This window comes from Peromyscus maniculatus, chromosome 4 (genome assembly GCF_049852395.1).
Source record: "Peromyscus maniculatus bairdii isolate BWxNUB_F1_BW_parent chromosome 4, HU_Pman_BW_mat_3.1, whole genome shotgun sequence".
NCBI classification, from domain to species: Eukaryota; Metazoa; Chordata; class Mammalia; order Rodentia; family Cricetidae; genus Peromyscus; species Peromyscus maniculatus.
In genome coordinates this window covers 123,063,885-123,079,854 of record NC_134855.1, presented here as the reverse complement: position 1 = coordinate 123,079,854, position 15,970 = coordinate 123,063,885, and positions in this window count along the sequence as shown.

The window sequence follows — 15,970 nt, the reverse complement described above, 5'->3', positions numbered from 1 at the left end:
AGCTAGTCAGTAATAAGCTTGAGCTAATGGCCATACAGTTTGCAAATAATATAAGCCTCTGTGTGTTTACTTGGGTCTGAACAGCTGCAGGGGCCATGGGAGCCAAGCAGGCACAGGAAAACTTCAGCTACAATACTGGATCTTAGCCATTCTGACAGGTGTAAGATGGTATCCCAGAGTCATTTTGATTTACATTTCCCTGATGACTAAGGATGTTGAGCAATTCCTTAAATGTCTTTTGGTCATTTGAGATTCTTCTGTTAAGAATTCTCTATTTAGGTCGGTAGTCCATTTTTAATTGGATTATTTGGTATTTTGAGTCTAGTTTTGGAATTCTTTATATATATTTGGAGATCAGCCCTCTGTCAGATGTGGGGTTGGTGAAGAACTTTTCCCATTCTATAGGCTATCATTTTGTTTTATTGACCATGTCCTTTACCCTACAGAGCTCTTCAGTTTCAGGAGGTCCCATTTATTAATTGTCAATCTCAGTTTCTGTGCTTCTGGTTTTATATTCAGGAAGTAGTCTCCTGTGCCAATGTGTTCAAAGCTACTTCCCATTTTCTCTTCCATCAGGTTCAGTGTAACTGGATGTATTTTGAGGTCTTTGATCCACTTGGACTTGAGTATTGTGCATGGTGATAGATATAGATCTATTTGAATTCTTCTACATGTTGACATTCAATTATTCCAGCACTATTTGTTGAAGGTGCTTTCTTTTTTCCGTTGTATAATTTTGGCTTCTTTGTCAAAAATCAGTTGTTCATAGGTGTGTGAGTTAATGTCAGGGTCTTCAATTTGATTCCATTGATCCACATGTCTGTTTTTATGCCAATACCAAGCTATTTTTATTTCTATAGCTCTATAGTAGAGCTTGAAGTCAGCAATCATAATGCCTCCAGAAGTTCCTTTATTGTACAGGATTCCTTTAGCTATCCTGGGATTTTTGTTTTTCCATACAAAGTTGAGTACTGTTCTTTTGAGGACTGTGAAGAATTGTGCTGGAATTTTGATGGGGATTGCATTGAATCTGTAGATTGCTTTTGGTAAGATTGCCATGTTTACTGGTAATCCTACCTCTCCATGAGCATGGGAGATCTTTCCATTTTCTGATATCTTCAATTTCTTTCTTCAAAGACTTAAAGTTCTTGTCATACAGGTTTTTCACTTGTTTGGTTAGAGTTACCCCAAGATATTTTATATTATTTGTGGCTATTGTAAAGGATATTGTTTCTCTGATTCTTTCTCTGCCCATTTATCATTTGTATATAGGAGGGCTACTGATTATTTTCAGTTAATCTTTATCCTGCCACATTACTGAAGGTGTTTATCAACTGTAGGAGTTCCCTGGTAGAATTTTTGAGGTCACTCATGTATACTATCATATCTGCAAATAGCAAAAGTTGGACTTCTTTCTTTCCATTTACATCCTCCTGATCTCCTTTTGTTGTCTTATAGCTTTGGCTACAACTTCAAGTACTATATTGAATAAGTATGGGGAGAGTGGACAGCCTTGTCTTGTTCCTGATTTTAGTGGAATCACTTTGAGATTCTCTCCATTTAATTTGATGTTGACTGTCAGCTTGCTGGATATTACTTTTATGTATGTTCCTTGTATCCCTGATTTCTCCAAGACCTTTATCATGAAGGGGTGTTGAATTTTCTCAAAGGCTTTCTCAACATCTAATGAGATGATCATGTGTTTTTTTTCTTTCATGTGGTTTTTTTCTTTCAGTTTGTTTATGTGGTAGATTACATTGACAGACTTTCATATGTTGAACCATTCCTGCATCTCTGAGATGAAGCCTACTTGGTCATGGCAAATGATTTTTTTATGTGTTCTTAGATTCAGTTTGCCAGTTTTTTTTTTTTAAAGTATGTTTTCATCAATGTTAATGAGGGAGATTGGTCTTGATTCTCTTTCTTTGTTATATTTTTGTGTGGTTTGGGTATCAGGGTAACTGTAGCCTCATAGACAGAATTTGGCAATGTTCCTTCTTTTTCTATTGTGTGAAATAATTTGGGGAGTATTGGTATTAGCTCTTCTTTGAAATTCTGCACTGAAACCATCTGGCCCTGGGCTTTTTTTTTTTTTTTTTTTTTTTTTTTTTTTGTTGTTGTTGTTGGAAGACTTTTAATGATTGCTTCTATTTCCTTAGGGGTAGTAGGTCTATTGTTTATCTGGTCTTGATTTAATTTTGGTATGTGGTACCTATCAAGAAACTGTCCATTTCTTTTAAATTTTCTAATTTTGCATAGTACAGGTTTTTGAAGTATGATCTCATAAGTCTCTGGATTTCCCCAGTGTCTGTTGTTATGTCTCCATTTTCATTTCTAATTTTGTTTATTTGGATATTCTCTCTCTGCCTTTTGGGTAGTTTGGATAAGGGTTTGTCTATCTTGCTGTTTTTCTCAAAGAACCAACTCTTTGTTTCATTGATTCTTTGTATTGTTCTCTGTGTTTCTATTTTATTGACTTCAGCCCTGAGTTTGATTATTTCCTGCTGCCTGTTCCTCCTGAGTTTGCTTCTTTTTGTTCTAGAGCTTTCAGGTGTTCTGTTAAGTCACTAGTGTGAGATTCCTCTAAATCCTTTTTGTAGGCACTTAGTGTTATGAACTTTCCTCTTAGCACTGCTTTCATAGTGTCTCATTAGTTTGGATATGTTGTGCATTCATTTTCGTTGAATTCTAGGAAGTCTTTTTTTATTTATTTCTTCCTTTACCCAATGGTGATTCAGGTGAGAGTTGTTCAGTTTCCATAAGTTTGTAGGCTTTCTGTAGTTTGTGTTGTTGAATTCTAACTTTATTCCCTGCTGATCTGATAAGATACATGGGGTTATTCTGAATTTTTTTATCTGTTGAGATTTGGTTTATGTCCAAGTATGTGATGAATTTTAGAGAAGGTTCCATGAGGTGCTGAGAAGGTATATTCTTTTGTGTTTGGGTGAAATATTCTGTAGATACCTGTTAAGTCCATTTGAGTCATAATATCTGTTAGTTCCTTTATTTCTCTGTTAAGTTTCTGTCTGGCAGACCTGTCTATTGGTTTGAGTGGGGTGTTGAAGTCTCCCACTACTAATGTGTGGAGTTTGATGTATGATTTAAGCTCTAGTAATTTTTTTTTTTTACAAAAGTTGGTGTACTTGTATTTGGGGCATAAATGTTCAGAATCAAGACTTCATCTTGGTGGATTTTTCCTATGATGAATATGAAATATCCTTCTTCATCTCTTTTGATTAATTTTAGTTCGAAGTCTATTTTATGAGATACTAGGACAACTACACCAGCTTACTTCTTAGGTCCATTGATTGGAAAATCTTTTCCCAACCCTTTACTCTGAGGTAATGTTTGTCTTTGAGGTTGAGGTGTGTTTCTTATATGCTGCAAAAGGATAGATCCTGTTTTCATACCCATCCTGTTAGCCTGTGTCTTTTTATAGGTGAATTGAGTCCATTGAGATTAAGAGATATTAATGACCAGTGATTGCTGTGGATATCGCTCTATATAAATAAAACACTGATGGCCAGTGACCAGACAGGAAGTATAGGCGGGACAAGGAGAGAGGAGAATTGGGGAAACAGGAAGAAGGAGGGAGAGACACTGCAGCCACCGCCAGGACAAGCAACATGTAAAGACACCAGTAAGCCATCAGTCACGTGGCAAGGTATAGATTTATAGAAATGGGTTAATTTAAGATATAAGAACAGTTAGCAAGAAGCCTGCCATGGCCATACAGTTTATAAGTAATATAAGCGTCTGAGTGATTATTTTATATGTGGATTGTGGGACTGCGGGGCTTGGTGGAACCTGGAGAGAAGCCCTACAGCAACAAGTGATTGTTATTTCCTGTTATTTTTTAGTTTGGGGGGTAGTGGTGGTAGTGTGTGTGTGTGTGTGTGTGTGTGTGTGTGTGTGTGTGTGTGTGTGTGTGTTTCCCTTCTTTGGGTTTTGCTGATATGAGATTATCTATTGCCTGTGTTTCTGCGATGCATCTAACTTCCTTGGTTTCAAGTTTTCCTTCTAATACTTCATGTAGGACTGGATTTGTGGATAGGTATTGTTTAATCTGGTTTTGTTGTGGAATATCTTGTTTTCTCCATCTATGGTGGTTGAAAATTTTGCTGGGAATAGTAGTCTGGGCTGGCATCCATGGTCTCTTAGTGTCTGTCAAACATCTGTTCAGGACCTTGTGGCTTTCATAGTCTCCATTGAGAACTCTGGTATAATTCTGATGAATCTGCCTTTACATGTTACTTGTCCTTTTTGCTTTGCAGCTATTAATAGTCTTTATTCTGTATGTTAGGTGGTTTGATTATTATGTGGATAGGAGACTTTTTGTGATCCAGTCTATTTGGTGTTCTGTAAGCTACTTGTACCTTCAGAGCCATGTCCTTCTTTAGGGTAGGAAAGTTTTCTTCTATGATTTTGTTGAATATATTTTCTGTACCTTTGAGCTGGAATTCTTCTATCCCTATTATTCTTAGGTTTGGTCTTTTCATAGTGTCCCAGATTTCCTGGATATTTTCTCTTAAGAATTTGTTGGATTTAACATTTTCTTTGACTGATGAATCTATTTCCTCTGTCATATCTTTAACACCCGAGATTCTCTCTTCCATTTCTTTTATTCTGTTGATGATGCTTGTATCTGTAGTTTCTGTTCACTTACCCAGATTGTCCACTTCCAGAATTCCCTTAATTTATATTTTCTTTATTGCTTCTATTTCAATTTTCAAGTCTTGAACTGTTTCCTTCACCTGTTCAACTGTTTTGTTTTGTTTTGTTTTTCTTGGCTTTCTTTAAGAGATTTATTGATTTCTTTCAAATTTTTGTTTGTCTTTTCTTTGATTTCTTTAAGAGAATTTTCCATTTCCTCTTTAAGGGCCTCTATCATCTTCATGAAGTTATTTTTAAGGTTGTTTTTTTTTCTGCTTCATCTGTGTTGGGATGTTCATTTCTTGCTGTTGTAGGACCACTGGGTTCTGGTGGTGCCATATTGCTCTTTATGTTGTTGCATGTATTCTTACACTGTCGTTTACCCATCTAGGTTTGGGATAGTTACAGATACAGGTGTTAATTCTTGTAATGTCTTTGTTGGATGGGTCTTTTATTCCTTTATTGTCTTTTGGCCTGAACGGCCAAGTGTTCTAGTGGTTGCCTGGTCCTCAGGTCCAGGAGGGTTGTCTCAGCAGAGGTTTGTCAGGGTTTGAGCGCCTAATGAAGCATATCCTTTAGTTCTTCTGGCTTGTGTGGGCTTTACTTATGCCTAAGGAGTCTGTTCTTCCTACTGGTGTGGGTTGTGCCTGTGCCGCTGAGACTGTTCTTCCAACTGGTGTAGGTGATGCTTGTATAGGGGCTGCTGATGTTGTGGTGGATGTTTGGCCAAGGGGAGCATGATAGAATCAGTGGGTGTAGGTGGCAGAGTGAGTTGTAGAGGTTACAGAGTCTAGTGGGTGTCAAGGGTGTTCGTGCAGCCTGTCTACAGGTCTCTCACCTGTTGGCTGGGTGCTGGGAAATACTCTACTATTAATTTTAATTAGCATAAAAATGAGTTTAATTATCCATTTTAATAAATATATATCATTGTACTTTGTTCATATTCGTCTCCTCATCTTTCTCCCTTCTTCCTCTTTCTTCTTCCCATGGGCCCCTTTTCTTTCCCCTATCAGTTACCCTCTGCTTTCATGTCCTGGGGACAAGTGTGCATGTCTGTATAGAGCCAAATCTGAATTCTGCATATGAGAGAAAATATATTGTAAATATATTGTTCCTTCTTTTCCCCCATTACCCCATCTTGTCCACCCTTCCTACTTAGACCCCTTCCTTTCCTCACATATTCTCCCTTCTACCTTCATTTTCCATATTCATACAGATTTTATACCTAGACTCCACATATGAGAGAAAACAACTACTTTCTTATGCTACATATAATTTTAACTCATATTTATTTCCAAAACTATATTGATTATTTATTTAGATAAGTGTGTGTGTGTGTGTGTGTGTGTGCGTGTGTGTGTGTGTTGCATGCATGTTGAATGTGAGAGTACATTAACAAGGAGAGGGATACATGCCCATATATGCTGCACATACAAATGCCAGAAAAAGACAGTAAATATCTTCCCCATGGCTCTCCACCTGGTTGCCTTGAGACAAGTTCTCTCACTTGAACCAGAAATTTGCCTTTTGGGTCAGATCTCTCAAGATCCACCGATCTCTGCCCCCCAATGCTGGGTTTACAGCCATGTTCGGCTAAAATCAAGTGTTGGGCATTCTAACTCAAGTTCCTCGTGCTTGCTTGCAAAGCAAATGCCCTTATCCACTGAGATCTCCCCAGTGTCCGCCCTCCATTTTAGTTGTATTTAATCTTTTTACAAGTGCGACATGGAGCATGCATTCTTCTGGGACCTCTTGAAAATTTGTGTACATTCCTGTGTAGAGTCATAATTTAAATTAACTGCTTAAAACGTTCATGTAAACTGTGTGTCTGGTCTCATGGTGTGGGCTCCATCACTTCAAAATAATGCTCTAAAAATCTCCTAAGTTTTAAAAGTCTCCACAGTAGGAACACTCTGCTAGAAAATATTTGAGACCCAATGTCCCCACCTCACCCATTTATAAAGAAGAGCTTTGAGCTTCAGCTGGACATGACCCTGTCTCAATGGGGCACACTCATTACAGCCTATGGTCCGTCTTAATGGGGCACACTCATTACAGCCCGTGGTACTTTCTCAATAGGGCACACTCATTACAGGTTATGGCCTGTTTCAATGGGGCACACTCATTACAGCCTATGGCCTGTCTCAATGGGGCACACTCATTACAGCCTATGGCCTGTCTTTTAGATCTCACTTACTCTTCTGTTTAGATCTAGCAGTGAGGGCATCTAGGGGATGCTACTGTGGGATAGCTGCTGGACAGAACCAACCTAGACTTTCATCATGGCAGCCTTCCTCCTCCCATCAGGGCCTGCTCCTGGCACTGCAGACTTTAAACTAAGGCTGGAATACCAAGTCAGGGCATTATTTGGGGAGTTGGGAGACAGAGGTGAACCCAGGAATTCCCTTGGGCCACATCAGGACTGCATGAAAGCACAGATACCATAGAAGTGAATGGCATGGGGGTGGGAACAGGGTGGAGGGTGCTGAGTATGTGTGAAAGCATTCTCAGCCTCCTGCATAGCCTTTCCTCACAGTGAGCCTGCTTAGGCTTATCCTGGATGTTTACATCCCAAACTGCATCTGGAAATGTTTTCTAAAATACTAAAATTCTAGAATTACATGTTACCTAGAATTACTAGTGGTTTCTCAGGACTGATGACACGGGACATTCAGAGATAAATTTTGGGTTACAGTAAGGAAAAAAAAAAATCAAACATCCCTAGGATTCCTTGGAGCTGGGAAAACAGTCCTGAATCCTGGTGTGTCCCCAGAAGCTGATTGATCTGTCCCTGCAAGATAATCTCTCAGGAAATTGACTGCTGGGGAGCACAATGACTCACTTCTTTTCAAGCTGGAGGACAGGCAAGCACCTGCTCGTCCATGTATTAAATTGGGTTTTTAAAGCATTAATCTTTTAATATCCTTGAATGTTCTCTGAGCCTTTCATTAGAGGCCTTCGAGAAGCAAACATTTAGACCACTGACTGGTACTCCAATGGCAGTCTCTAAATGTCAAAGGTAAGTGACAGGGGAGAGCAGGAGAAAGGCACAGCTGGACCCGAGTAAAAGAAGAACAAGAGAATTTTCCAGTAGTATCTTTGGTGATGGGCTGCCCTGAATTATATACCAAAGTGCAAGATATGAAAGAGGGGAGGGGCCAGGAGAGCCACCACGAACCCTGCAATGTGACCTTACATAATCCAGTAAGTTCCTGACGTTTTCTTCCACTTACCTTTGACATCTGGAGACTGTGATCCCAGCTCCAAGGAGTCCTGGGGACTTAAGGCCCATTCAACAGGAGGAACGTCATGTCTGGTGTTGGAAACCTACTGAAGCAGTCATAGATCACAGAGGAGACCTACTACTACCGCTTTACTAACGCTATAATTCCTGACTACATTCTAAATATTTATCCTTATTTGCACGGATAATTGTACTTCTCTCCCTTCATCAAAGAAATGTCTCTTTGCAATAACATGTAACAATAACAATTAAAGAAAAATAGACCATGATTTCAAGAAGGAGCAAAGGGCACCAGTACACAGAAGGGACTGGATGGAAATAAGGAAGGAGAAATTATGTAATTATATTTTAATATTTTATTTTAAAAGAGAAAAAAAAAAGAATGGAAAGTGGAGAGACTTAGTGTCCTAGTCAAGATTTTATTGCTATGAAGAGATACCATGACCCCGGCAACTCTTCTAAAGGAAAACATTTAACTGGGGCTGGCTTACAGTTTCAGAGGTTTAGTCCATTATTAACATGGTGGGAAGCATGGCAGCATGCAGGCAGACATGGTGCTGAAGAAGGAGCTGAGAGTTCTACATCTTCATCTGCCCACAGCAGGAAGTGAACTGGTTTGAGCTTCTGAGACCTCAAAGCCCACACCCCCTCTAACAAAGCCATACCTACTCCCACAAGGCCACACCTCCAATAGTGCCACTCCCTGTGGGCCAATGGGAGGCCTTCCCCGCCCCCCAACCACCATACACAGTCCTGGAAAAATGAATTTAAAAGAGAGAAAGAAGAAATTAAAGAAGAAGCTAACATTAAAGAGAGATCAGGAATTAGGAGAGGCAGGTTGTAGGGTGTGAAATGCTGAGAATGGAGGAGGAGAAATAAAACTAACTTCTGTGGGTAAAAACTGAATCCCCATTTAATGCTATTTGAAAGAAAAAGACCATTCCATATTGAGTGTATGGTTTTTCAAGATTTGGACTTTACATTGGTACAAAAGCAAAATACATTTAATAGAAAGTGTCCTTTTGGGAGAATAGAGAGAATTTCTTTTTTAAAAAAGTTATTTCTATTCTTTATTGAAAATAAAATATAATTACATCATTTCCTCTTTTCTTCCTTCCCCCCAAACCCTCTCATATACCCCTCTTTTTTTCAGATTAATGTTTTTTTATCATTTTTGTTACATACATGCATGCATACATATTTTTAAATACATCAGTACATAAGACCTGCTCAGTCTATACTATGTTTTTTGAAACTTTCCTTTTATAATCTGGACTTTTTCCTGAGCTCCAATAGGACATAAAGGAGCAAGTTTCAGCTCCCTGTCAGCCCCACCCACCATCACCATCCCCTCAGTTATGAGGAGGAAAGGGAGCACCCTACAGTATACTATGTTGCCAAACTGTGACATCCAATGTATTTGCTGAACTCAATGTGTTTTCTACTTAGGATAGTTTCCATTTATGATAAGTCAAATGAGATGTAATACCATAGTAAATGTAACCACATCCTTGGAAAAGCTGAAAAATACTTATTATTTTAATTTCCTAGTTTTATAGGTTATTTCTTCAAATATAGCCATGGATTTTATATCAATTATATGAAATTAAAATGACCCATATGTTATCATGTATATCATATATACATATGTGTGTTTGAATATATGTGTGCATGTTGGTGTGTGTTTTTATGAGAGAGAGAGAGAGAGAGAGAGAGAGAGAGAGAGAGAGAGAGAGAGAAGAGAGAGAGAGAGAAAACTACAGTATTAATATTGATGGGAAAACCAAGACTGGGTAGATTGAGGATGGGTGCCTATTGGTATAAATAACAAGTGACAGTGACCAGAAGCCCCACAGTTTTGTTCCATTGGATCCAGGGATGTCTCAAGATCTTGTCCAGGAGAGACAGGCTTTTATCTTTACTGAATAGCTATTTGAAGAATTCTAGAAGAATCCAATCTTACTAACCATTGAAGGGACGCAGGCCTGTCATGAAATAAGTGTTCCACTCATGAAGAGAAACAGTAAGAAGGTAAGAGCCTGTTGTGCCATTGGGTGAAGGGAGGTGGTGGTGATGGTGGTGGTGGTGGTGGTGGTGGTGTTGGTGGTGGTGGTGGTGGTTTGGAAGCCTCCATGAGACAGAAAGTGGCATGCTAGAAGGCAAATTTAGATATTGCCAATTAATGTAGACCAATTGCTTGTTGATACTGTGAGAGGTCTTTAAGATGCAATAATAATAATAGGAAGAATTAGGGGACCTTTTTTGAAGATTAAGATTAAAGTACAGATAATGGAGGTAAAATCTAAAAATTACTATGACAGGCCTATCTGACCGTTGGGATATTTCCAGTAATAATAGAGGGATCACTAAGAGGAGAGTTGGTTTTTATTTATTTAAGAGCAAGGTGAATGAGTTCTGATGGAAGAACAGAACACTTTGAAAGGTTTTTATGGCAGTCAACAGAAGTTTTACCTTAATGCACAAGTGAGCACAGCTGTGTTATTCAGACTCCTTCTATGAGGTCAATGTTAAAAGCAAGAGTCATGTAGCCTGTGTCCATAGAGTTGCTTATCTGAAGTTGACCCCTGGGGTCCCTTTTGAAGAGAAACCTCAATTGGTTTACTGTTCCAGCAGTGCTCTCTTGAGTATTTCCTAAAAAAAAAAAAAAAAAAAAAAAAAAAAAAAAAAAAAAAAAAAAAAAAAAAGAGTTTTGTCCTGGGCAGGTGAACCATGTAAGTAATTCCCTGATATTGACAGGCACTGGTATAGTCCCTTTAAAACCATAAAGCTGGATACTGGGTTCCATAGCTGGACCAGGTCAGGATGAGAATCCTGGTTGGGAGGTGATAGTCAAATTTAGTTTTGTAATTATACTTTTCTTAATGGAAGTTTTAAAACAACATTGATTTGGGTTTTTTTTTTTAAAATACTGTTAAGTTCATTCAAAGTTGATTCAGGGAGCCTATAGGATTGTTAGGGAGCCTCTTGGCTCTTTTAATTTCTCCTCCACATAGTATATCACCTGTTGATATGAATCAGGGTCTTGTTGACCGTGTGACTTTCCCAAACTCTTGGGTTTCTATGGTCTCTCAGATCAAGAGAGTGGGTTGTATGGCCATCTTAATGGGATTCCCTCATGCCCTGGATCTTGGATGATCTGGAAAGGAAAGAGCCAAGATATTGGTTGATACTTTATTTCCATTGTCCTCTTTTGTCTTGGCCTCCACATTTTGGACACCCAGAAGGACAGTTTTATCAGTCTTGAAGAATAAGCAATGGATTTTAATTTTAACTCTTGTATAACTAACATTTAGATGAAGCTTAGACAAAAACAAATCGATTTGAAATAAACCTTTATTTCAACTACTGTACCAAGTAGTTAAAAGTCTGACAAGCTTAGCAGAAAACAAGAAATTATCTCAATAGAACATAAAAAATTTTTTAAATCAGTTCTCATAAATGTTACCAAGAACAATTCAGTATCTTAAGAAAATTACATTGTTTTAAACAGAGAATGAGATTTTAGATTCTAGTGTACTGAATTTTGACCTTGGATATTTTAACAACTTTCAAACATATATATATATATATATATATATATATATATATATATATATATATATATATATATACACACACACACACACACACACACACACACACACACACAATGTAACCTTTAAGTTTCATCCTCCACAGCCTTCTGTGACTCGCACAGACCTTTTGAGGTGTCCTTAAGCATTTTGATTTTGTCTTTATCTTTTCTTATTTTACTTCAGAAAAGAAAAATCCAGTCATTTCACCATGGGACAAAAATCTTATTTTATCAAATAAACTTATTTCTTATCCAAAATATTATCCCTTTTAAATATTCCCAACTAAAAATATAACTTTGTAATTACATCATTTTTTTTTACAATTTCTCTCCTACTTATTGATGCCATCTTACTTTGTTTCTTTCCCTGATATCACGAGGCAGAGCAACATTAAAAAAAAAAAACCACCTTTATTGGTTACTTTTCTCGTTGCTACGGCAAAAAATACCTTAAAAGGGCAGCTTAAAGAAAAAATAGAGTTTATCTGGGGTAGGTGAGCCAGATTAGTAATTTTCTGGATTTTGACAAGCACTGACATGGCCCCTTTAAAATAATAAAGCTGAACACCAGGCTACATGTCTTACTTAAGTGGCCATTAGTAAATTGGTTTCCTCTAACAGCCCAGTTTTTCTCTATGGGCAGTGAGATGTTTAGTCTAATCCCATGTCCTTTATATGTGTTAATCTAGCCCACGTGACCCTCAAAAATATAGGTAAAATCAGCTCCAAACTGAAACTTCAAGCACTGTTGATCCCACCATTCAATCCCGAGATCTCCAAATTTCTTTTTTTTTTTTTTTTTTTTTTTTTTGGTTTTTTTTATTATTATTATTATTATTATTTTACAACACCATTCAGTTCAACATAATAGCCACAGAATCCCCTGTTCTCCCCCTCTCGCCCACCCCTCCCCCCAGCCCACCCCCCATTCCCACTTCCTCCAGATCAAGGTCTCCCCCGAGGACCGGGGTTGACCTGGTAGACTCAGTCCAGGCAGGTCCATTCCCCCCTCCCAGACCGAGCCAAGTGTCCCTGCATAAGTCCCAGGATTCAAACAGCCAACTCATGCAACGAGCCCAGGACCTGGCACCAATGCACAGCTGCCTCCCAAACAGATCAAGCCAACTGACTGTCTCACCCGTTCAGGTGGCCTGATCCAGTTGGGGGCCCCTCAGCCTTTGGTTCATAGATCCTGTGCTTCCATTCATTTGGTTATTTATCCCGGTGCTTTATCCAACCTTGGCTTCAACAATTCTCGCTCATATAAATCCTCTTCATACTCACTAATTAGACTCCCAGTGCTCTACCAGGGGCCCAGCCGTGGATGTCTGCCTTCAGATTCCTCAGTCCTTGGATGGGGTTTATGGCATCACTATTTGGGTGTCTGGCCATTCCATCACCAGAGTAGGTCAGTTCCTGCCGTCTCGCGACCATTGCCAGCAGTCTTTTGAGGGGGTATCTTTGTGGATCTCCGTGGGCCTCCCTAGCTCTCTGCTTCCTCCCCTTCTCACCGTCCCATGTGGTCTTCATTTACCATGGTCTCCTATTCCTTGTTCTCCCTCTCTTTTCTTGATCCAGCTAGGATCTCCCACTCTTTCCCTCGACTGTCGCCCTTCATTGTTCCCACTCATGACCAGGCTATTCATGTAGATCTTGTCCATTTCTCCGTGTCTTTTTTGGGGTCCCGTTTTCCAGGTAGCCTCACTGGTGATGTGAGTAGCAGTCTAGTCATCCTTGTTCCACATCTAGCATCTTCCTATGAGTGAGTACATACCATATTTGTCTTTCTGAGTCTGGGTTACCTCACTCAGGATGATTTTTTCTAGATCCATCCATTTGCCTGCAAACCGTGTGATGTCGTTGTTTTTCTCTGCTGAGTAGTATTCCATTGTGTATATGTGCCACAATTTATTTATCCATTCTTCAGTTGAAGGGCATCTAGGTTGTTTCCAGGTTTTGGCTATTACAAACAATGCTGATATGAACATAGCTGAGCAAGTGCTCTTGTGGTATGATTGAGCATTTCTTGGGTATATGCCCAGGAGTGGTATAGCTGGATCTTGGGGGAGATTGATTCCCAATTTTCTAAGAAAGCGCCATATTGATTTCCAAAGTGGTTGTACAAGCTTGCATTCCCACCAGCAGTGGAGGAGAGTTCCCCTAGTTCCACATCCTCTCCAGCATAAAGTGTCTTCAGTGTTTTTGATCTTAGCCACTCTGACAGGCGTAAGGTGGTATCTCAGAGTTGTCTTGATTTGCATTTCCCTGATGATTAGGGAAGTTGAGCAATTCCTTAAATGTCTTTCAGCCATTTGGGATTCCTCTGTTGAGAATTCTCTGTTTAGTTCTAAAGCCCATTTCTCAATTGGACTGTTGGTCCTTTTGATGTCTAATTTCTTGAGTTCCTTATATATTCTGGATATCAGTCCTCTGTCAGATGTGGGGTTGGTGAAGGAGATCTCCAAATTTCTATTCTCAGGACATCATGGTTCACTTCCTCCCTTACCTTATACAGCTTTCTCTTCTATCCAGCTTCCAAGATGACCCTTGACCTTGTGCCTCCAAAAACCTTATCTTTGTGAAGTTCCCTCTGACACTGCACTAGGGTTAATCTGTGTGCCACAGCAGAAAACTAGCTTGCCACTTCTGTGGTTGCTTCATGAAACACCATGATTTTGGTCTTGAGATCTCTCTTTGTGTATCTCCTCTGTCTCACTCCCTCACTCCCTTGCTCCCTCTCTTTTCGCGCTATAGTCAGGGCTATGAGTTATGTATTAAGAAACTTCATGGAGAACATCACATAGTGAGAAGCTAATCCTCCTCTCGCCGCAGCATGAATGAGCTTAGAAGCAGACTCCTGCCAGCCAAGCTTGGGCAACATAAGAGACCCTGAGTTATCAAAGTCAAGCTAAATCTCTGCCAAACTCTCAGAAACGATGTGAAATAACCAATGCTGTAATCCTAGGGACAATTTGTTACAAAGTAATAGATAATAAGCCCCTTGTCCAGGGTGACACAGTATAAAACTATGTCCCACATGTTTTCCCCAAGAAATCAGTCACACCAAGTATATTTTATTGCATATATATGGGACTGAAAGGGAGAATTGTCCACAGGAGCTTTCAAAATATAATCCATGTTGAGTGAAGAGTCAGTCTATTGAATGGGAAATGGCTTTACTGGCTAGATATTTGACAGAGAGTATCTATAATATACAAAGAACTAAAACACTAAATATTAATAAAAATAAATGGCCCAATTAAAAGGGGAGCATATAACTAAACAGAGATTTTTTTTTTCAAAAGATGAAATACAAATGGGTGAGAAACATTTTTCTTTAAATGTTCAACAACCTTATCCATCAGAGAAATGCAAATTAAAACTACTTTGAGATTTCATCTGACTCTAATTAGAATGACTAATTAAAAAATGACAACAAATACTGGTGTGAATGCAAGAAAATGAAAACATTTATTCACTGTTGGTGGGAAACTAGTGTAGCCACTATGGAGATCAGTGGAGCGAGTCCTCAAAAAGCTAGAAATAGATTTACCACATGATCCATCTATACCACTCTTGGGCATCTAACACCAAATACTCTATCTTCTACTGCAGAGACAAGTACTCATGTTTATTGCTGCTGTTTACAACAGCTGGTAATACCTCAACTGAATGTACCAGGCTTTGCTGACTCCCCATGGTAGGCCTTACCTTTTTGGATGAGAGGATGAGAGGTGGGCTGAGGGGGAGGCTAGTGGGGAGCAGGATGAGGGATGAGAGGGGGATCTGTGGTTGATATGTAAGATGAATAGAAAAATTCTTAATTAAAAAAAGTATATCCTCAGGGAAAAAATCAAGAGCTGGTAATGGAAACAGCATAGATGTCCATCAACTGATGAATGGATAATGAAAATGTGGTACATTTACAAACATGAAATATTATTCAGTTGTTAAGAAAAACAAAATTATGAAAGTTGCAGGTACATGAATAGAGCTGGAAACAATCATTCTGAGTGTTTCATTCAGACCCAGAAAGACAGACTTCGCATTTCCTCTCATCTCCTCCTCCCATGGTCTCCCCCACCCCATCTCCCTCTCAAATTGATGGCCTCTTATTATTATTATTGTTACACACACACACACACACACATACACACACACACACAAATACAACCTGCTGAATCCATTTTGTTATTTATCTGGTAACAAATTAATGTGATGTTAGCTCTGAATCTTCAAGTTTTTATATGTATTTAGAAGCCATGTAGATGTCAGGGAAGTAGTTAGTCCCTATATTCGGGGCTTTCAAGGGAAAGGAGAAAGAAATCCATGTTATAAAGACTTTGAAGGAAACAATGGAACTAGAGGGGTTAAATTGGAGTAGGGTGGGAGGGAAGGGTGAGAAAGTGCCAGCCTTTGGAGGACTGCATTCTAGACATGTTGCCTCCATGCCATGTGACCTCCCTAGACACAAGTCT